The 21480-nt window shown below is 46.1% G+C and overlaps 1 protein-coding gene across 2 annotated transcripts in view; it reads right to left on the reverse strand.

Moving 5' to 3' along the window:
* LOC143804764 (acyl-coenzyme A amino acid N-acyltransferase 2-like) overlaps nucleotides 1-21480 on the reverse strand; it is a 49899-nt gene that overhangs the window by 8706 nt on the left and 19713 nt on the right. The window contains exon 1 of one of the 2 annotated variants that reach the window (XM_077283165.1): nucleotides 814-1131. The exons of the other annotated variant lie outside the window; for it this stretch is intronic. The gene's annotated coding sequence lies outside the window, so the exon portion shown is untranslated. Of the gene's footprint in view, nucleotides 1-813; nucleotides 1132-21480 lie in introns of those variants that run through there. 2 annotated transcript variants of the gene reach the window in all.

Consider the following 21480-nt stretch of genomic DNA (forward strand, 5'->3'; position numbering starts at 1 on the left):
CAAACAGTCCACTGTCAGCAACTATTTTACTTAGGAACGAAGATATTCCTACTTGGTTTTGATAAAAACACAAAGAAATCATGTCAAACAAACATTTTGCCAGAAGGCAATATCTACTGTGCTAGACAGCTCCGCACCCAAGAGAACTGTTTCTGCTATTTTCTCTATGTGAATTTACCTGTTGGAGTGCCTGTCTGAATCGGCCGCCATTACCTTATTACACCCTGAGAGCAAACTGGTTTAATTATGTGAGTGCAAATCACAGGCTCACCTGCAGTCTAGCACAGTGGTTCACAATCTTAAGAATATGTATACTGTATATATATTTCAATTCCTATTTCCCAACCAAATGTTCCCCTCCCGTCCCCGTATAAACTCAAGAAACTAGAGGAAAAGTCCGCCCTCGACTATATGTAGATTATTATTATTATTATTATTATTAGAAAATTAACCAAATATATACAGTATATATACACATCAGAGAAGGTGCCATGGACAAAGTCTGTTGGAGCTGAATCACTGCTCCACCTTATATTGTCCCACAGAGAGACCCCTCTCCCAGCAGAACAGAGAGGAAAACACAAGCCATTCCTGGAGTTCACTGCATGCTGTGTCAGCACCTAAATGTAGCATAGAATCCTCAGTTACTGAACAGCCCCCGAAAATGTAGTGAAAAATCTAGGGTTTCTGGCCATTGATTCCGGAAGGAAAACAAGGTCCGTAGAGTCAATACACCTAACTAACTAAAGGTTTTGTTCTGGCCATGTGTCTCTTGGCGCCAAAATATATTGTGATACTTGCATGTTTACTTACTGTGGCGCCGCAGTGGGCTTTTCGTGTTTCTTACCACCGGGTCTGCTCTGAACGACACAATCAGGACACGCAGGCAGATGCAGAGCTTCCACAGGATGTGGCACCTTTCACTTCACAGGTCCTGAGTCCCTTCTGTTCTTTAACAGCTTTTCCAGCAGGAATTCCCTCACATCCAGACAGGTTCAGATACCCGTTCAGTTTAGCTTCAATCTGCCACTGCTCTTTACTCTGACATGTGCTGTCATGAGTGAATTTCACCACATACCTCTCCATACACTCCTCATTCCTGCAGGTTCTGCCCAAGATGGCCATGCTTCCTCTTTCATCCTGTCTTTCAATTTATAAAACCCTCCCTTTCATATCTTACAGACACATCACATTCTCTGAACCAAGTTAAAACAACAGCAACATCTTGAGGCCGGTTAACAAGATTAACTATAAAGAAATAAATCTATTGATAAGAAGTACAAATTAATGATTATTCAGGAGTGAGTACAATTACATTTATCTTCAATTATACTGCCCTGGTGAGCCAACACTCATCTCACATGCCACCCCAGTAGAGGTTGATGCCCTCGGCAACTTTCCCCATACAAATTCGTCTTGCGCATAGCGCTGTGGAGGTACACCAGCATTAGATCTAGCTGTCCTATGCAGAATCGTAGGTACAGAAGCGGTGGGTTCATCCAGTGAACAAGGAGATGCCGGGTGTGCAACTTCCTCTCTGGAAGAGAGTCCAGCAATGCCCGGTCTCGAGGAGCTGCTGGTACCAGAACTGGAACCACCCACTATCCATCATCCACGGGAGGTTCTGTAACTCTCGAGGTAGGAGTAGGTGTCTCCCTCACAGCCATAGGCTCTTCAAGCGTACAGTGCCTCAGCATGTTAGGCTACTTTCACACTAGCTTCGTGCACTGCACATCGCAATGCGACGCAACGACGCTAGCGTTGAAAGTGCCGCACAACGAGGGCAGCGGATGCAGTTTTTCAACGCATCCGCTGCCCCATTGTAAGGTCCGGGGAGGAGGGGGTGGAGTTCCGTCCGCGCATGTGCGGTCGGAAATGGCGGACACGTCGCACAAAAAAACGTTACATGTAGCGTTTTTTTGTGCCGACGGTCCGCCAAAACACGACGCATCCGTCGCCCGACGGATGCGACGTGTGGCAATGCGTCGCTAATGCAAGTCAATGGAGAAAAAACGCATCCTGCAAGCACTTTTGCAGGATACGTTTTTTCTCCAAAACGACGCATTGCGACGGAGGCCAAATGACGCTAGTGTGAAAGTAGCCTTACTGTGAAGGTTTCACGAATAGTGTTGAGCATTCCGATACCGCAAGTATCGGGTATCGGCCGATACTTGCGGGTATCGGAATTCCGATACCGAGATCCGATACTTTTGTGGTATCGGGTATCGGTATCGAAACAACATTAATGTGTAAAAGAAAGAATTAAAATAAAAAATATTGCTATACTCACCTCTCCGACGCAGCCTGGACCTCACCGAGGGAACCGGCAGCGTTGTTTGCTTAAAATGCGCGCTTTTCCTTCCTTCCGTGACGTCACGGCTTCTGATTGGTCGCTTGCCGCCCATGTGGCCGCGACGCGACCAATCACAGCAAGCCGTGACGTAATTTTCAGGTCCTTCTAGGCATTCAGTATTTTAAAATTACGTCACGGCTTTGTGATTGGTCGCATCGCGGCCACATGGGCGGCAAGCGACCAATCAGAAGCCGTGACGTCACGGAAGGAAGGAAAAGCGCGCATTTTAAGCAAACAACGCTGCCGGTTCCCTCGGTGAGGTCCAGGCTGCGTCAGAGAGGTGAGTATAGCAATATTTTTTATTTTAATTCTTTATTTTACACATTAATATTGTTCCCAGGGCCTGAAGGAGAGTTTCCTCTCCTTCAGACCCTGGGAACCATCAGGAATACCGTCCGATACTTGAGTCCCATTGACTTGTATTGGTATCGGGTATCGGTATCGGATTGGATCCGATACTTTGCCGGTATCGGCCGATACTTTCCGATACCGATACTTTCAAGTATCGGACGGTATCGCTCAACACTATTCACGAAGGAACCCTCAGTCCCCACTGGCTCTACCTTATAGACTGGTATGTTCGAGTCTACCCATTTTTTCACCACAAACAGGATTGCTTCTCACCGCCCGTCCAACTTTCCAGATGGCCTCTTGGCCACCCAATCACCTGGAACTTACTCATCTTTCCACACGGGTTTCAAGTTGGGGTGTACCATTTGTCTCAGATGCTCCCCCACAACCTTGTGCACAGCCTTAAGCCGCTGGCTTTATTCTTGGTCCCACGTGGTGGTATTTCGCAGCGGTGGGCTCATTGGATTAGGTATGTGAAGATTCTCGAGTTCCTGACCTGCCCTTCTGAACATGCGCATTTGCGGGGAATAGCCGGTAGTGCTGTGTACCCTGTTGTTATAGGCCCAGATTAACTCGGTTAGGTATTCTGGCCAACGAGCCTTTTGATTGTCCTCTAGAGCTCTCTGCTTCTGGAGGAGAGTGTGGTTAAACCGTTCACACTCCCCGTTTCCTTGGGGGTTGTATGGGGTCGTGCGGGAGTGCGCAATACCATAAAGCTGATACAGCTTATTCATCAAGGTGCCCTGAAAACATGCTCCCTGATCTGAATGAATTTTCTGCGGACACCCGAACACTTGTATAAAGTATTTGCAGACTGCCTCTGCAGCTGTCTCTGCTGTCTGATCCCTGGTGGGTACGGCCAGTGAATTTTGTGAAATAGTCAGTCATATCATGACCAGACAGTACGAGTGTCCCGAGACAGAGTACCCGATCTGTACATAGCCAATCATCAGGATCTCTAGGGGTGCAGATGTTCAAATGGTTTGAACTAGAGCCCATTGTTCAGGGCTCTTACTCAGACCAAAAGGCTGACACTTGAAACATGAGTCAGTCACCATGTCTTTCAAGTCAGGGCAGTATGCCAGGTGCTGTAGACATTTGTATGTCTTGTTGCTTCCAAAATGGGCAGCCTTCTCATGGGCTTCCCGAGTAATCGCCGGCCCTAATGACATTGGAATGACTATCTGCTGTTGGTATTGCAATTCTAAAGGTAAGTAAACAGCTCGACACAGCAGCCCTTGAGTAACACTCATCTTATCCCATTGTCTCAACAGCTTCTGACCCTCTGGAGTCAGACGGGTCTGTTCCTATGCCCTTGGCCAGACATTACTCTGGACCCACTCTTTTACTCTCCGTATATCCAGACAATTATCTTGAATCTTTTTCCCAGTTGTCCAAGGTCTTTCCCAACACCATCGGCATCCCAGAAGCCACGCCACTTGAATGAGCCCGGTTTCAGAATATGGGTAATCGACTTAAATTTGGGGTTTCAGTGTCCTCCAACTACTCATCAACATCCTGAATTGACAACCCTACTGGAACAGGGGAAAGTGCATCAGCATTGCTGTTCTCTCTTCCTGATCGAAACCGGATGCAATATTGGTACTTGGAAAGGCGTGCCATCCACCTCTGTTCAGGAGCTCCTAATTTAGCATTTTCCAGGTGGGCCAGTGGGTTATTGTCTATCATTACAATCACTTTGGCACCTTCGCATTGGAAATGAGACGGTGCATTTTACTTGACATATTGTGGGAGGCACCACATGCCACTGCGCAGGCGCGCGACGTGCGCTCTAACACAGGAGCTTTACGTTCCATACACCGGAGGTTAATCGGGCACCATGTGAGATGGGCGTCTGACGTACTTCCGGGTATAGTTGATTTAAAGGATACGAGCGGGGAATAGGTAAGGCAGCCAGCACAGACCTATTACACACTCCCCTGATGAGTCCATAAGTAGACGAAACGCGTCGGGAGACGCTTTTTATGAATAGAGGCCCACCATTTTGCCACATTCGGAGCAGAAGTCGCACAACTTCGGGGCAAAATGGGTGAGATCTAACCATATAACATAATATCAAAACAATATGGCATTACTCCCAGTGACAACGGGAGTGTTATAACACATGCCTGGTTGATAAGTGGGTTTTTGAACCTATAAATGGTATTGTTATGTTATACCAGGGCTATTTAGCCTAATAGGTACGCCGGTCCTTCAGGGAACTAAATAATAGGGAGAAGTATATTACTCCCTCCCTGAATAGGTTGATTGGCGATTCCATAGATTTTATAAATCCTGGGTTCATTTTTGGGCCTTTTATCTTTGATATGCATGTGCAATGTTTATATGCTGGTACAGGACCATACTTTAATTGATGGCCAGTTTTAAAAAGGGTGCTACATCAGTCCTTGTTGGAAACGTTTATCAGCTTATATTGGAGGAGCTATACAAATTTATGCACTCTATGTTTGAATATTTGCAGAGGGCACACCTTTACAATATTATTGTATACGACACTTGAACATATTTTCTATGCATACCTGGTATATAGTAAATCTATTGGGAGGTGTTTTGATTCGCGTGAGTTATACGTTCCACGTTGAGTGAAATATGTATGGTATGGGATTATATTCCCCAATCTGATTACACGGCGAAATGTCGGGTTCAGCATAATTGATTGATTCATACATGGTTGTATAAATACCCCTTGCTACTAACAGGTCTCTACATAGAACCAAGCATGTAACGTAGTGACAAATATAGGGTTTCTGGTCATTAATTCCGGCAGGAAAACTTGGTCTGCAGAGTCAATATACTTAACTAACTAAAGGTTTTGTTCTGGCCGTGTGTCTCTTGGTGCCAAAATATATTGTGATGAGTTTACTTACTGTTGCAGTGGGCTCTTAGTGTTTCTTACCACCAGGTCTGCTCTGAACGACACAAACAGGACACGCAGGCAGAATTCTTCCAGCCAGTGAGCAATACCGAAGAGGTTTGCGCTATAATGCTTCCACAGGATGCGCACCTTTCACTTCACAGGTCCGAGTCCCTTCTGTTCTTTAACATCTTTTACAGCAGGAATTCCCTCACATCTGAACAGGTTCGGATACTGTTTCATTTCAGTTTCAATCTGCCACTACTCTTTACTCAGAAGGGTGCTGTCATGAGGGGATTTCACCACACCCCTCTCCAGCACAGCCTCATACACTCCTCATTCCTGCAGATGCTGCTCAAGATGGCCGTGCTTCCTCTTCCTGTCTTTCACTTATAAAACCCTCCCTTTCACATCTTACAGACACATGACAGTCTCTTAACCCTGTTCAAACAACAGTCACATCTTGTGGGCAGTTAACAACATTAACTATAACGAAACAAATCTATTGACAACAAGAACAAAGATTATTCAGGAGTGGGTACAATTACATTTCTCTTCAATTAATACCACCCTGGTGAGCCAACACTCATCTCACACACTGGCATTATATACATAGTGCTGTGAATTCCGCTCTTGGGCTCCCTCCGGTGGTTGTAAGTGGCACTTTTGTGAGTTCTGTTCTTGGGCTCCCTCCGGTGGTTTTAAGTGGTACTGCTGCTCCTTGGATTTAGTAGTCAGCAGCTGCTTCCACTGATTGTCTTTCTGGCTCAGCTATTTAGCCTGGTTCTATCCTTCAGCCTGTGCCAGTTGTCAATGGTTCCTGGTTGGATTCACATCTCTGCTTGGATTTCCCTGATATTCTGACCAGTTCAGCAAAGATAAGTCCTTGCTTTGTTCTTTTGCAGTCCACTTGATGTGGACTTAATCTTTCTGCACTTTCTATGTTTTTTCTAGTCCAGCTTGTCAGTATGGATTTATTCAGTTAAGCTGGAAGCTCTGGGAAGCAGATTTACCCTCCACACCTTTAGTCAGGTGTGGAGATTTTTGTAAACTCGGTGGTGGATTTTTCTAGTTTTTAATACTGACCGCACAGTATTCTGTCCTGTTCTATCTATCTAGCTAGACTGGCCTCCTTTGCTACATCCTGGTTTCATTCTGCGTATGTCATTTCCCACTCCACTCACAGTCAATATTTGTGGGGGCTGTCCTATCCTTTGGGGATTTTCTCTGAGGCAAGATAGCTTTCCTGTTTCTATCTTTAGGGGTAGTTAGTCCTCCGGCTGTGACGAGGTGTCTAGGGAGCGACAGGAACATCCCACGGCTACTTCTAGTGTTGTGTTAAGCTCAGGAACTGCGGTCAGTACAGGTACCACCTCCTCCAGAGCACGTCCCATGTTGCTCCTAAACCACCAGCTCATAACAGTACAACTGGCCAAAAATGAATTAAATGCATCTCAAAAGAAGGAAAAGGAAGTTCTGAGCCATTTTTTTTTCTGCAGTCTGTTTTGTCTTTTTTTTCCTCTTAATCTCTGGGTGGTTCAGGATTTTGGCGCTGGCATGGATGTTCAGGGTTTGTTTTCTCGTGTGGATCAACTTGCTGCAAGAGTACAGAGTATCCAAGATTATGTTGTCCAGACTTTGGCTTTAGAGCCTAGAATTCCAACCCCTGATTTGTTTTTTGGGGACAGATCTGTTGTGAAATTGGATTTTGGGCTCCCCCGGTGGCCACTGGTGGAATTGAACTGGTGTGCATCATCCCCTCTGTTCACCTGTTTCCATCAGGATGTGGGAGTCGCTATTTAGCCTTGCTCCTCTGTCACTTCCATGCCGGTCATCATTGTAATCAGAAGCCTTTCTGTGCATGTTCCTGCTGCTAGACAACTCCCAGCTAAGTTGGACTTTAGTCCTCGTTTGTTTTTGCATTTTGTTCCAGTTCACAGCTGTAGTTTCGTTTCTGTGTCTGGAAAGCTCTTGTGATCTGAAATTGCCACTCTGATGTTATGAGTTAATACTAGAGTCTTAAAGTAATTTCAGGATGGTGTTTTGATAGGGTTTTCAGCTGACCATGAAAGTGCCCTTTCTGTCTTCCTGCTATCTAGTAAGCGGACCTCAATTTTGCTAAACCTATTTTCATACTACGTTTGTCATTTTCATCTAAAATCACCGCCAATATATGTGGGGGCCTCTGTCTGCCTTTCGGGGAAATTTCTCTAGAGGTGAGCCAGGACTATATTTTCCTCTGCCAGGATTAGTTAGTCCTCCGGCTGGCGCTGGGCGTATAGGGATAAAACGTAGGCAACGCTACCCGGCTACTGTTAGTTGTGCGGCAGGTTTAGTTCATGGTCAGTTTAGTTTCCATCCTTCCAAGAGCTAGTTCTTATGTTTGCTGGGCTATGTTCTCTTGCCATTGAGAACCATAACAGTTTGACCGGCCATAAAGGGTTAAATTAATTGACAGAGAAAGGTGAGAAAAGAGAAGTCTGCTGAAGATTTTTTTTTTTTTTTTTTTTCCTTCAGTTCTGAGTGTGCTTGTAATTGAATCTCTTGCAAGTCTGCTTATATTGCAGCCTTTCTCTCTCTCTCTCTCCTTCTAATCCTGGAATGGCTCTGTGTTCACCTGTTTAAAATGGATTGGTCCTTTGCCAAACGCTGTGGGTATGATTTGGAGCCTCTTGAAACTCCTATACCCCTGAAGGGGATTGACTCCACCCCATTGGCTAGTAATAAACCACAATACTGGACACAAGTAACTATGCGGATTAATCCGGATCATCAGGAGATTATTCGCTTTCTTGTGCTGTATAACCTACATGATGTGTTGGTGCTTGGATTGCCATGGCTGCAATCTCATAACCCAGTCCTTGACTGGAAAGCTATGTCTGTGTTAAGCTGGGGATGTAAGGGGACGCATGGGGACGTCCCTGTGGTTTCCATTTCATCATCTATTCCCTCTGAGATTCCTGAATTCTTGACTGAATATCGTGACGTTTTTGAAGAACCTAAGCTTGGTTCATTACCTCCGCACCGGGAGTGCGATTGTGCCATAGATTTGATTCCGGGTAGTAAATACCCTAAGGGTCGTTTATTTAATCTGTCTGTGCCTGAACATGCTGCTATGCGAGAATATATAAAGGAGTCCTTGGAAAAGGGACATATTCGTCCTTCGTCATCTCCCTTAGGAGCCGGTTTTTTCTTTGTGGCTAAGAAAGATGGCTCTTTGAGGCCGTGTATTGATTATCGGCTTTTGAATAAAATCACGGTTAAATATCAATATCCGTTGCCACTGCTGACTGATTTGTTTGCTCGCATAAAGGGGGCCAAGTGGTTCTCTAAGATAGATCTCCGTGGGGCGTATAATTTGGTGCGAATTAAGCAGGGGGATGAGTGGAAAACCGCATTTAATACGCCCGAGGGCCACTTTGAGTATTTGGTGATGCCTTTTGGTCTTTCAAATGCCCCTTCAGTCTTTCAGTCCTTTATGCATGACATTTTCCGTGATTATTTGGATAAATTTATGATTGTGTATCTGGATGATATTTTGATTTTTTCGGATGACTGGGACTCTCATGTCCAGCAGGTCAGGAGGGTTTTTCAGGTTTTGCGGTCTAATTCCTTGTGTGTGAAGGGTTCTAAGTGCGTTTTTGGGGTTCAAAAGATTTCCTTTTTGGGATATATTTTTTCCCCCTCTTCCATCGAGATGGATCCTGTCAAGGTTCAGGCTATTTGTGATTGGACGCAACCCTCTTCTCTTAAGAGTCTTCAGAAATTTTTGGGCTTTGCTAACTTTTATCATCGATTTATTGCTGGTTTTTCTGATGTTGTTAAACCATTGACTGATTTGACTAAGAAGGGTGCTGATGTTGCTGATTGGTCCCCTGCTGCTGTGGAGGCCTTTCGGGAGCTTAAGCGCCGCTTTTCTTCCACCCCTGTGTTGCGTCAGCCTGATGTTGCTCTTCCTTTTCAGGTTGAGGTCGACGCTTCTGAAATCGGAGCTGGGGCGGTTTTGTCGCAGAGAAGTTCTGATTGTTCCGTGATGAGACCTTGTGCTTTTTTCTCGCGTAAATTTTTGCCCGCCGAGCGGAATTATGATGTTGGGAATCGGGAGCTTTTGGCCATGAAGTGGGCTTTTGAGGAGTGGTGTCATTGGCTTGAGGGGGCTAGACATCAGGTGGTGGTATTGACTGACCACAAAAATCTAATTTATCTTGAGTCCGCCAGACGCCTGAATCCTAGACAGGCGCGCTGGTCGTTGTTTTTCTCTCGGTTTAATTTTGTGGTGTCCTACCTGCCGGGTTCTAAGAATGTTAAGGCGGATGCCCTTTCTAGGAGTTTTGAGCCTGACTCCCCTGGTAATTCTGAACCTACAGGTATCCTTAAGGATGGAGTGATATTGTCTGCCGTTTCTCCAGACCTGCGGCGGGCCTTGCAGGAGTTTCAGGCGGATAGACCTGATCGTTGCCCACCTGGTAGACTGTTTGTTCCTGATGATTGGACCAGTAAAGTCATTTCTGAGGTTCATTCTTCTGCGTTGGCAGGTCATCCTGGAATCTTTGGTACCAGGGATTTGGTGGCTAGGTCCTTCTGGTGGCCTTCCCTGTCTCGAGATGTGCGAGGCTTTGTGCAGTTTGTGACGTTTGTGCTCGGGCCAAGCCTTGTTGTTCTCGGGCTAGTGGATTGTTGTTGCCCTTGCCTATCCCGAAGAGGCCCTGGACGCACATCTCGATGGATTTTATTTCGGATCTTCCTGTTTCTCAGAAGATGTCTGTCATCTGGGTGGTGTGTGACCGTTTCTCTAAGATGGTCCATTTGGTTCCCCTGCCTAAGTTGCCTTCTTCTTCCGAGTTGGTTCCTCTGTTTTTTCAAAATGTGGTCCGTTTGCATGGTATTCCGGAGAATATCGTTTCTGACAGAGGAACCCAATTCGTGTCTAGATTTTGGCGAGCATTCTGTGCTAGGATGGGCATAGATTTGTCTTTCTCGTCTGCTTTCCATCCTCAGACTAATGGCCAGACCGAGCGGACGAATCAGACCTTGGAGACATATTTGAGGTGTTTTGTGTCTGCAGATCAGGATGATTGGGTTGCTTTTTTGCCTTTAGCGGAGTTTGCCCTCAATAATCGGGCCAGCTCTGCCACCTTGGTGTCTCCTTTTTTCTGTAATTCGGGGTTTCATCCTCGATTTTCTTCTGGTCAGGTGGAATCTTCGGATTGTCCTGGAGTGGATGCTGTGGTGGAGAGGTTGCATCAGATTTGGGGGCAGGTAGTGGACAATTTGAAGTTGTCCCAGGAGAAGACTCAGCTTTTTGCCAACCGCCGGCGTCGGGTTGGTCCTCGGCTTTGTGTTGGGGACTTGGTGTGGTTGTCTTCTCGTTTTGTCCCTATGAGGGTTTCTTCTCCTAAGTTTAAGCCTCGGTTCATCGGCCCGTACAAGATATTGGAGATTCTTAACCCTGTGTCCTTCCGTTTGGACCTCCCTGCATCTTTTTCTATTCATAATGTTTTTCATCGGTCATTATTGCGCAGGTATGAGGTACCGGTTGTGCCTTCCGTTGAGCCTCCTGCTCCGGTGTTGGTTGAGGGCGAGTTGGAGTACGTTGTGGAAAAAATCTTGGACTCCCGTGTTTCCAGACGGAAACTCCAGTATCTGGTCAAATGGAAGGGATACGGTCAGGAGGATAATTCTTGGGTGACTACCTCTGATGTTCATGCCTCCGATCTGGTCCGTGCCTTTCATAGGGCTCATCCTGATCGCCCTGGTGGTTCTGGTGAGGGTTCGGTGCCCCCTCCTTGAGGGGGGGGTACTGTTGTGAAATTGGATTTTGGGCTCCCCCGGTGGCCACTGGTGGAATTGAACTGGTGTGCATCATCCCCTCTGTTCACCTGTTTCCATCAGGATGTGGGAGTCGCTATTTAGCCTTGCTCCTCTGTCCCTTCCATGCCGGTCATCATTGTAATCAGAAGCCTTTCTGTGCATGTTCCTGCTGCTAGACAACTCCCAGCTAAGTTGGACTTTAGTCCTCGTTTGTTTTTGCATTTTGTTCCAGTTCACAGCTGTAGTTTCGTTTCTGTGTCTGGAAAGCTCTTGTGATCTGAAATTGCCACTCTGATGTTATGAGTTAATACTAGAGTCTTAAAGTAATTTCAGGATGGTGTTTTGATAGGGTTTTCAGCTGACCATGAAAGTGCCCTTTCTGTCTTCCTGCTATCTAGTAAGCGGACCTCAATTTTGCTAAACCTATTTTCATACTACGTTTGTCATTTTCATCTAAAATCACCGCCAATATATGTGGGGGCCTCTGTCTGCCTTTCGGGGAAATTTCTCTAGAGGTGAGCCAGGACTATATTTTCCTCTGCCAGGATTAGTTAGTCCTCCGGCTGGCGCTGGGCGTATAGGGATAAAACGTAGGCAACGCTACCCGGCTACTGTTAGTTGTGCGGCAGGTTTAGTTCATGGTCAGTTTAGTTTCCATCCTTCCAAGAGCTAGTTCTTATGTTTGCTGGGCTATGTTCTCTTGCCATTGAGAACCATAACACAGATCCAAGTTTTTGAACTTTAAAAATAACTGCAAATTGCTTTTTGCCTTGAAACCCCGTTCCTCTGGTGATTCCATTCAGCAGATTAAAATTGTCATCTCTCTGCTGCGTGGTGACCCTCAGGACTGGGCATTCTCCCTTGAATCAGGGGATCCGGCATTGCTTAATGTAGACGCATTTTTTCAAGCGCTCGGATTATTGTATGACGAACCTAATTCTGTGGATCATGCAGAAAAGACCTTGTTGGCCCTGTGTCAGGGTCAGGAAGCGGCAGAAGTATACTGCCAGAAATTTAGAAAATGGCCTGTGCTCACTAAATGGAATGAGGAGGCTCTGGCAGCAATTTTCAGAAAGGGTCTTTCTGAAGCCCTTAAAGATGTTATGGTGGGGTTCCCCACGCCTGTTGGTTTGAGCGAATCTATGTCTCTAGCCATTCAGATTGATCGGCGCCTGCGCAAGCGCAAAGTTGTGCACCATATGGCAGTATCCTCTGAGCAGAGTGCTGAGCCTATGCAATGTGATAGGATTTTGACTAGAGCAGAACGGCAGGGATTCAGACGCCAGAATAGGTTGTGTTTTTACTGTGGTGATTCTGCTCATGTTATTTCTGATTGCCCTAAGCGTACTAAGAGGGTCGCTAGGTCTGTTACCATCAGTACTGTACAGCCTAAATTTCTCTTATCTGTGACCTTGATTTGCTCATTATCGTCCTTTTCTGTCATGGCATTTGTGGATTCAGGCGCTGCCCTGAACTTGATGGACTTGGAATTCGCCAGGCGCTGTGGTTTTTCCTTGCAGCCTTTGCAGAGCCCTATTCCTTTGAGGGGCATTGATGCTACACCGTTGGCCAAGGATAAACCTCAGTATTGGACTCAGCTGACCATGTGCATGGCTCCAGCACATCAGGAAGATTGCCGTTTTCTGGTGTTGCATAATTTGCATGATGTTGTTGTACTGGGTTTTCCATGGTTACAGGGACATAATCCGGTGCTGGATTGGAAATCTATGTCTGTGACTAGTTGGGGTTGTCAAGGGGTAAATGGTGACGTTCCTTTGATGTCAATTTCCTCTTCCCCCTCTTCTGAAGTTCCTGAGTTTTTGTCGGATTTCCAGGATGTATTTGATGAGCCCAAGTCCAGTTCCCTTCCTCCACATAGGGACTATGATTGTGCTATTAACTTGATTCCTGGCTGTAAGTTCCCTAAGGGCCAACTTTTCAATCTGTCTGTGCCAGAGCATGCCGCCATGCGGAGTTATGTTAAGGAGTCTTTGGAGAAGGGGCATATTCGGCCGTCTTCCTCACCATTGGGAGCGGGATTCTTTTTTGTTGCCAAGAAGGATGGCTCCTTGAGACCCTGTATTGATTATCGCCTTCTTAATAAGATCACGGTCAAATTCCAATACCCTTTACCTTTGCTTTCTGATTTGTTTGCTCGGATCAAGGGGGCTAGTTGGTTTACTAAGATTGACCTTCGAGGGGCATATAATCTTGTTCGTATTAAACAGGGTGACGAATGGAAAACTGCATTTAATACGCCCGAAGGCCATTTTGAATACCTTGTGATGCCTTTCGGGCTCTCTAATGCTCCTTCTGTATTTCAGTCCTTCATGCATGATATTTTCTGCAATTATCTTGATAAATTCATGATTGTGTATTTGGATGATATTTTGATTTTTTCCGATGATTGGGAGTCTCATGTGAAGCAGGTCAGGATGGTATTCCAGATCCTTCGTGATAATGCTTTATTTGTGAAGGGGTCTAAGTGCCTATTTGGAGTTCAGAAGGTCTCTTTTTTGGGTTTTATTTTTTCTCCCTCGTCTATAGAAATGGATCCTGTTAAGGTCCAAGCCATTCATGACTGGATTCAACCCACATCTGTGAAGAGTCTTCAGAAATTTTTGGGCTTTGCTAATTTTTATCGCCGTTTCATTGCCAACTTTTCCAGTGTGGTTAAGCCCCTGACCGATTTGACGAAGAAAGGCGCTGATGTGACGAATTGGTCCTCTGCGGCTGTTGAGGCCTTTCAGGAGCTTAAATGCCGATTTACTTCTGTGTTGTGAATTCCGTTCTTGGGCTCCATCCTGTGGTTGCTAATGGTATTTTTGGGAGTTCTGCTCTTGGGCTCCCTCTGGTGGTTTCAAGTGGAACTTAACAGTTGCGTTCACTAATCGGTTCCCTGGCCTTGTTATTTAACTGGGCTTTTGGCTGTAGTGGATGCCAGCTGTCAATGTATTTCCTGTGGATTCAGTCCTTTCCTGGAAGTACTCTGTTGGCCAGTCCATTTTCAGCTTAAGATAAGTTCTGCTAGTTTTTGGGTGTTTCCCTGCTTATGACCTTCTGTTCAGTTTAATTTATGTCTCTTTTGTCCAGCTTGTCATTATGAAATATTCCGGCTAGTTGGAAGCTCTGGGGTCGCAGATTTGCCCCTCCACACCGTGAGTCGGTGTGGTGGTTATTTTTTGTAAACTCTGCGTGGACTTTTAGTTTTTATACTGACCGCACAGTAGCCTTTTCTATCTCTGTCTATTTAGATAGTATTGGCCTCCTTTGCTAAATTCTAGTTTCATTTCTGAGTTTGTCATTTCCCTCTCCACTCACCGTCGGTATTTGTGGGGGGCTATCTTCCTTTGGGGGTTTCTCTGAGGCGAGATAGTTTTCTGTTTCCATCTTTGGGGGTAGCTAGTTCTTAGGCTGTGCAGAGGCGTCTAGGCAGAGTTAGGTACGCTCCACGGCTATTTCTAGTGTTGGTGTTAGGAGTAGGGATTGCGGTCAGTAAAGTTACCACCTCCTCAGAGCTATTACATTATTTGTTTTACCCACCAGGTCATTTCAGTGCTGCTCCATATTCACTAGGTCATGTCAGTGATTACTGTCTGTGGAGCTGCTACCTCCTCTAAGCTTGTCCATGACTGGTTTTACCCACCAGGTCATCTCAGTACCGCTCCGTAACAACCTGGTCATAACACTTCTGCCCCTGTGTTGCGTCAGCCAGAAGTTTCTCTTCCTTTTCAGGTTGAGTGTTGTGAATTCTGTTCTCGGACTCCCTCCTGTGGTCATGAATGGTACTTTGGTTAGTTCTGCTCTTGGACTCCCTCTGGTGGCTTCGAGCGGAACCACTGATCACTGAGGTTGGATTTATCAGCTGCCCTCGTTATTGCTATGCTGGCTTCCTATTTAACTCCACTCAGATCGTTACTTCATGCCAGCTGTCAATGTCTTAGTATTGGTTCAGATCTCTCTTGGATTTCTCTGAGGACCTGTCTACTCCAGCAGAAGCTAAGTCCTTGCTAGTTCATTTTGTTGTTACTGCTTCCTGAATATATTTCTTAGTACTGCTAATTTCTAGTCCAGCTTGCTATCATGATATTCCCTTGCTAGCTGGTAGCTCTGGGGGTTCAGAGTTGCACCTCCACACCGTGAGTCGGTGTGGGGGCCTTTTTGCATACTCTGCGTGGTTTTTGTAGTTTTTTGTGCTGACCGCATAGCTCCCTGTTCTATGCTCTGACTATTTAGTGAAGTCTGGCCTCCTTTGATGAAACCTGTTTCATTCCTGTGTTTGTGACTTTCCTCTTAACTCACAGTCAATATATGTGGGGGGCTGCCTTTACCTTTGGGGAATTTCTCTGAGGCAAGGTAAGGCTTTATTTCTATCTTTAGGGTTAGTTAGCTCTTAGGCTGTGAAGAGGCGTCTAGGGAGAGTTAGGTACGCTCCACGGCTATTTCTAGTGTTTGTGATAGGAGTAGGGTTTGCGGTCAGCAGAGTTTCCACTCCCCAGAGCTTGTCCCGATTACTAGTTTGCTCATCAGGTCATTCCGGGTGCTCCTAACCACCAAGTCCATAACAGTACAGCTGGCCATCAAAGTGTTAATGCCTCTCATAAGAGGGATAAGAGAAGTTCTGAACCCATTTTTTTTCTTTGCAGTGTGTTTTGTCTCTCTTTTCCCCTTAACCTCTGGGTGGTTCAGGACTCAGGTGTAGATATGGATATTCAAGGTCTGTCCTCTTGTGTGGATCAGCTCGCTACAGGGTTCAGAGCATTCAAGATTATGTAGTTCAGAATCCGATGTTAGAGCCTAGAATTCAGATTCCTGATTTGTTTTCTGGGGATAGATCTAAGTTTCTGAATTTCAAAAATAATTGTAGACTGTTTCTTTCTTTGAAACCCCGCTCCTCTGGTGACCCCATTCAGCAAGTAAAAATTATTATTTCTTTGTTGCGTGGCGACCCTCAAGACTGGGCATTCTCCCTTGCGCCAGGAGATCCTGCATTGCTTAATGTAGATGCGTTTTTTGTGGCGCTTGGATTGCTTTATGACGAACCGAATTCAGTGGATCAGGCAGAGAAAATCTTGCTGGCTTTGTGTCAGGGTCAGGATGAAGCGGAGGTATATTGTCAGAAGTTCAGAAAATGGTCTGTGCTCACTCAATGGAATGAGTGTGCCCTGGCAGCAATTTTTAGAAAGGGTCTTTCTGAAGCCCTTAAGGATGTTATGGTGGGGTTCCCCACGCCTGCTGGTCTGAATGAATCAATGTCCTTGGCTATTCAAATTGATCGGCGTTTGCGCGAGCGCAAGGTTGTGCACCATTTGGCGGTGTCCTCTGAGCAGAGGCCTGAGCTTATGCAATGTGATAGAACTTTGACCAGAACTGAACGGCAAGTACACAGACGTCAGAATGGGCTGTGTTTTTACTGTGGTGACTCCACTCATGCTATCTCTGAGTGTCCTAAGCGCTCTAAGCGGTTCGCTAGGTCTGTCACCATTGGTACTGTACAGCCTAAATTTCTTCTGTCTGTTACTCTGATTTGCTCTTTGTCGTCCTACTCGGTTATGGCATTTGTGGATTCAGGCGCTGCCCTGAATTTGATGGACTTGGAGTTTGCCAGGCGCTTTGGTTTTTTCTTGGAGCCTTTGCAGTATCCTATTCCATTAAGGGGAATTGATGCCACGCCGTTGGCCAAGAATAAACCTCAGTACTGGACTCAGTTGACCATGTGCATGGCTCCTGCACATCAGGAAGATATTCGCTTTTTGGTGTTGCATAATTTGCATGATGTGGTCGTGTTGGGTTTGCCATGGCTACAGGTTCATAATCCAGTATTGGATTGGAAATCAATGTCTGTGTCTAGTTGGGGTTGTCAAGGGGTACATGGCGATGTTCCGTTGGTGTCAATTTCTTCTTCCACTCCTTCTGAAGTCCCTGAGTTTCTGTCTGATTACCAGGATGTATTTGATGAGCCCAAATCCAGTGTCCTACCCCCTCATAGGGATTGTGATTGTGCTATAAATTTGATTCCTGGTAGTAAGTTTCCTAAGGGCCGACTTTTCAATTTATCTGTGCCAGAGCACGCCGCTATGCGGAGTTATATAAAGGAGTCCTTGGAGAAAGGGCATATTCGCCCGTCTTCATCACCGTTGGGAGCAAGGTTCTTTTTTGTGGCCAAGAAGGATGGTTCTCTGAGACCCTGTATAGATTACCGCCTTCTCAATAAAATCACGGTCAAATTTCAGTACCCTTTGCCTCTGCTGTCTGATTTGTTTGCTCGGATTAAGGGGGCTAGTTGGTTCACCAAGATAGATCTTCGAGGGGCGTATAACCTTGTGCGTAATAAACAGGGCGATGAATGGAAAACAGCATTTAATACGCCCGAAGGCCATTTTGAGTACCTGGTAATGCCATTCGGACTTTCTAATGCTCCATCTGTGTTTCAGTCCTTTATGCATGACATCTTCCGAAAGTATCTGGATAGATTTATGATTGTATATTTGGATGATATTTTGGTCTTTTCTGATGATTGGGAGTCTCATGTGAAGCAGGTCAGAATGGTATTCCAGGTCCTTCGTGCTAATTCCTTGTTTGTGAAGGGGTCTAAATGTCTCTTTGGAGTTCAGAAGGTTTCCTTTTTGGGCTTCATTTTTTCCCCTTCTACTATCGAGATGGATCCTGTTAAAGTTCAGGCCATTTATGATTGGACTCAACCTACATCTGTGAAGAGCCTTCAGAAATTCCTGGGCTTTGCTAATTTTTACCATCGCTTCATCGCTAATTTTTCTAGTGTGGTTAAACCTTTGACTGATTTGACAAAGAAAGGTGCTGATGTGGTGAATTGGTCCTCTGCGGCCGTTGAGGCTTTTCAGGAGCTGAAACGTCGTTTTTCTTCGGCCCCTGTGTTGCGTCAGCCAGATGTTTCGCTCCCTTTTCAGGTCGAGGTTGATGCTTCTGAGATTGGAGCAGGGGCTGTTTTGTCTCAAAGAAGTTCTGATGGCTCTGTGATGAAGCCATGTGCCTTCTTTTCTAGAAAGTTTTCACCTGCTGAGCGTAATTATGATGTTGGCAATCGGGAGCTGCTAGCTATGAAGTGGGCATTCGAGGAGTGGCGACATTGGCTTGAGGGAGCCAAGCACCACGTGGTGGTCTTGACCGATCATAAAAATCTGACTTATCTCGAGTCTGCCAAGCGGTTGAATCCTAGACAGGCTCGATGGTCGCTGTTTTTCTCCCGTTTCGATTTTGTGGTTTCATACCTTCCAGGTTCTAAGAATGTGAAGGCGGATGCCCTTTCTAGGAGTTTTGTGCCTGATTCTCCGGGAGTTCCTGAGCCGGCTGGTATTCTCGAAGAGGGGGTAATTCTGTCTGCCATCTCCCCTGATTTGCGGCGGGTGCTGCAGGAGTTTCAGGCTGATAGACCTGACCGTTGTCCAGCGGAGAAACTGTTTGTCCCTGATAGATGGACTAGCAGAGTTATTTCTGAAGTTCATTGCTCGGTGTTGGCTGGTCATCCTGGGATTTTTGGTACCAGAGATTTGGTGGCTAGGTCCTTTTGGTGGCCTTCCTTGTCACGGGATGTGCGTTCCTTTGTGCAGTCCTGTGGGACTTGTGCTCGGGCTAAGCCCTGCTGTTCTCATGCCAGTGGGTTGCTTTTGCCCTTGCCAGTCCCGAAAAGGCCTTGGACGCATGTTTCCATGGATTTTATTTCAGATCTTCCTGTCTCTCAGAGGATGTCTGTCATCTGGGTGGTTTGTAATCGCTTTTCTAAGATGGTCCATTTAGTACCTTTGCCTAAATTACCTTCCTCCTCTGATTTGGTGCCATTATTTTTTCAACATGTGGTTCGTTTGCATGGCATTCCGGAGAACATTGTGTTGGACAGAGGTTCCCAGTTTGTCTCTAGGTTTTGGCGGTCCTTTTGTGCTAAGATGGGCATTGAATTGTCTTTTTCTTCGGCTTTCCATCCTCAGACAAATGGCCAAACCGAACGAACCAACCAGACTTTGGAAACCTATCTGAGATGCTTTGTTTCTGCTGATCAGGATGATTGGGTGACCTTCTTGCCATTGGCTGAGTTCGCCCTTAATAATCGGGCTAGTTCGGCTACTTTGGTTTCGCCTTTTTTTTGCAATTCTGGTTTTCATCCTCGTTTTTCTTCGGGGCAGGTTGAGCCTTCTGACTGTCCTGGTGTGGATTCTGTGGTGGACAGGTTGCAGCAAATTTGGACTCACGTAGTGGACAATCTGACTTTGGCCCAGGAGAAGGCTCAACGTTTTGCTAATCGCCGTCGCTGTGTTGGTCCCCGACTTCGTGTTGGGGATTTGGTTTGGTTGTCTTCTCGTTATGTTCCTATGAAGGTTTCTTCTCCTAAGTTTAAGCCTCGTTTCATTGGTCCTTATAAGATTTCTGAAATTCTCAACCCTGTGTCATTTCGTTTGGTCCTTCCAGCTTCTTTTGCCATCCATAATGTGTTCCATAGGTCGTTGTTGCGGAGGTACGTGGCGCCTATGGTTCCCTCCGTTGATCCTCCTGCTCCGGTGTTGGTTGAGGGGGAGTTGGAGTATGTGGTGGAAAAAATTTTGGATTCTCGTATTTCGAGATGGAAGCTTCAGTACCTGGTTAAGTGGAAGGGCTATGGTCAGGAGGATAATTCCTGGGTTGTTGCCTCCGATGTCCATGCTGCTGATTTAGTTCATGCCTATCATTTGGCTCGTCCTGATCGGCCTGGGGGCCCTGGTGAGGGTTCGGTGACCCCTCCTCAAGGGGGGGGTACTGTTGTGAATTCTATTCTCGGACTTCCTCCTGTGGTCATGAATGGTACTTTGGTTAGTTCTGCTCTTGGACTCCCTCTGGTGGCTTCGAGCGGAACCACTGATCACTGAGGTTGGATTTATCAGCTGCCCTCGTTATTGCTATGCTGGCTTCCTATTTAACTCCACTCAGATCGTTACTTCATGCCAGCTGTCAATGTCTTAGTATTGGTTCAGATCTCTCTTGGATTTCTCTGAGGACCTGTCTACTCCAGCAGAAGCTAAGTCCTTGCTAGTTCATTTTGTTGTTACTGCTTCCTGAATATATTTCTTAGTACTGCTAATTTCTAGTCCAGCTTGCTATCATGATATTCCCTTGCTAGCTGGTAGCTCTGGGGGTGCAGAGTTGCACCTCCACACCGTGAGTCGGTGTGGGGGCCTTTTTGCATACTCTGCGTGGTTTTTGTAGTTTTTTGTGCTGACCGCATAGCTCCCTGTTCTATCCTCTGACTATTTAGTGAAGTCTGGCCTCCTTTGCTGAAACCTGTTTCATTCCTGTGTTTGTGACTTTCCTCTTAACTCACAGTCAATATATGTGGGGGGCTGCCTTTACCTTTGGGGAATTTCTCTGAGGCATGGTAAGGCTTTATTTCTATCTTTAGGGTTAGTTAGCTCTTAGGCTGTGAAGAGGCGTCTAGGGAGAGTTAGGTAAGCTCCACGGCTATTTCTAGTGTTTGTGATAGGAGTAGAGTTTGCGGTCAGCAGAGTTTCCACTCCCCAGAGCTTGTCCCAATTACTAGTTTGCTCATCAGGTCATTCCGGGTGCTCCTAACCACCAGGTCCATAACAGTTGAGGTTGACGCTTCTGAGGTTGGGGCAGGGGCCGTTTTGTCTCAGAGGAGTTCTGATGGTTCTTTGATGAAACCGTGTGCCTTTTTTTCCAGAAAGTTGTTGCCTGCGGAGCGTAATTATGATGTCGGCAATCGGGAGTTGTTGGCCATGAAGTGGGCATTTGAGGAGTGGCGACATTGGCTTGAGGGAGCCAAGCACCACGTTGTGGTCTTGACCGATCATAAGAATCTGGTTTACCTCGAGTCGGCCAAGCGGCTGAACCCTAGACAGGCTCGATGGTCCCTGTTTTTCTCCCGTTTTGATTTTGTGGTCTCGTATCTTCCGGGATCTAAGAATGTTAAGGCTGATGCCCTCTCTAGGAGATTTTTGCCTGATTCTCCTGGAGTCCTTGAGCCGGTTGGCATTCTTAAGGAAGGGGTGATTCTTTCTGCCATCTCCCCTGATTTACGGCGGGTGCTTCAGGAATTTCAGGCTGATAAACCTGACCGCTGTCCTGT

Source organism: Ranitomeya variabilis, chromosome 1 (genome assembly GCF_051348905.1).
Source record: "Ranitomeya variabilis isolate aRanVar5 chromosome 1, aRanVar5.hap1, whole genome shotgun sequence".
NCBI classification, from domain to species: Eukaryota; Metazoa; Chordata; class Amphibia; order Anura; family Dendrobatidae; genus Ranitomeya; species Ranitomeya variabilis.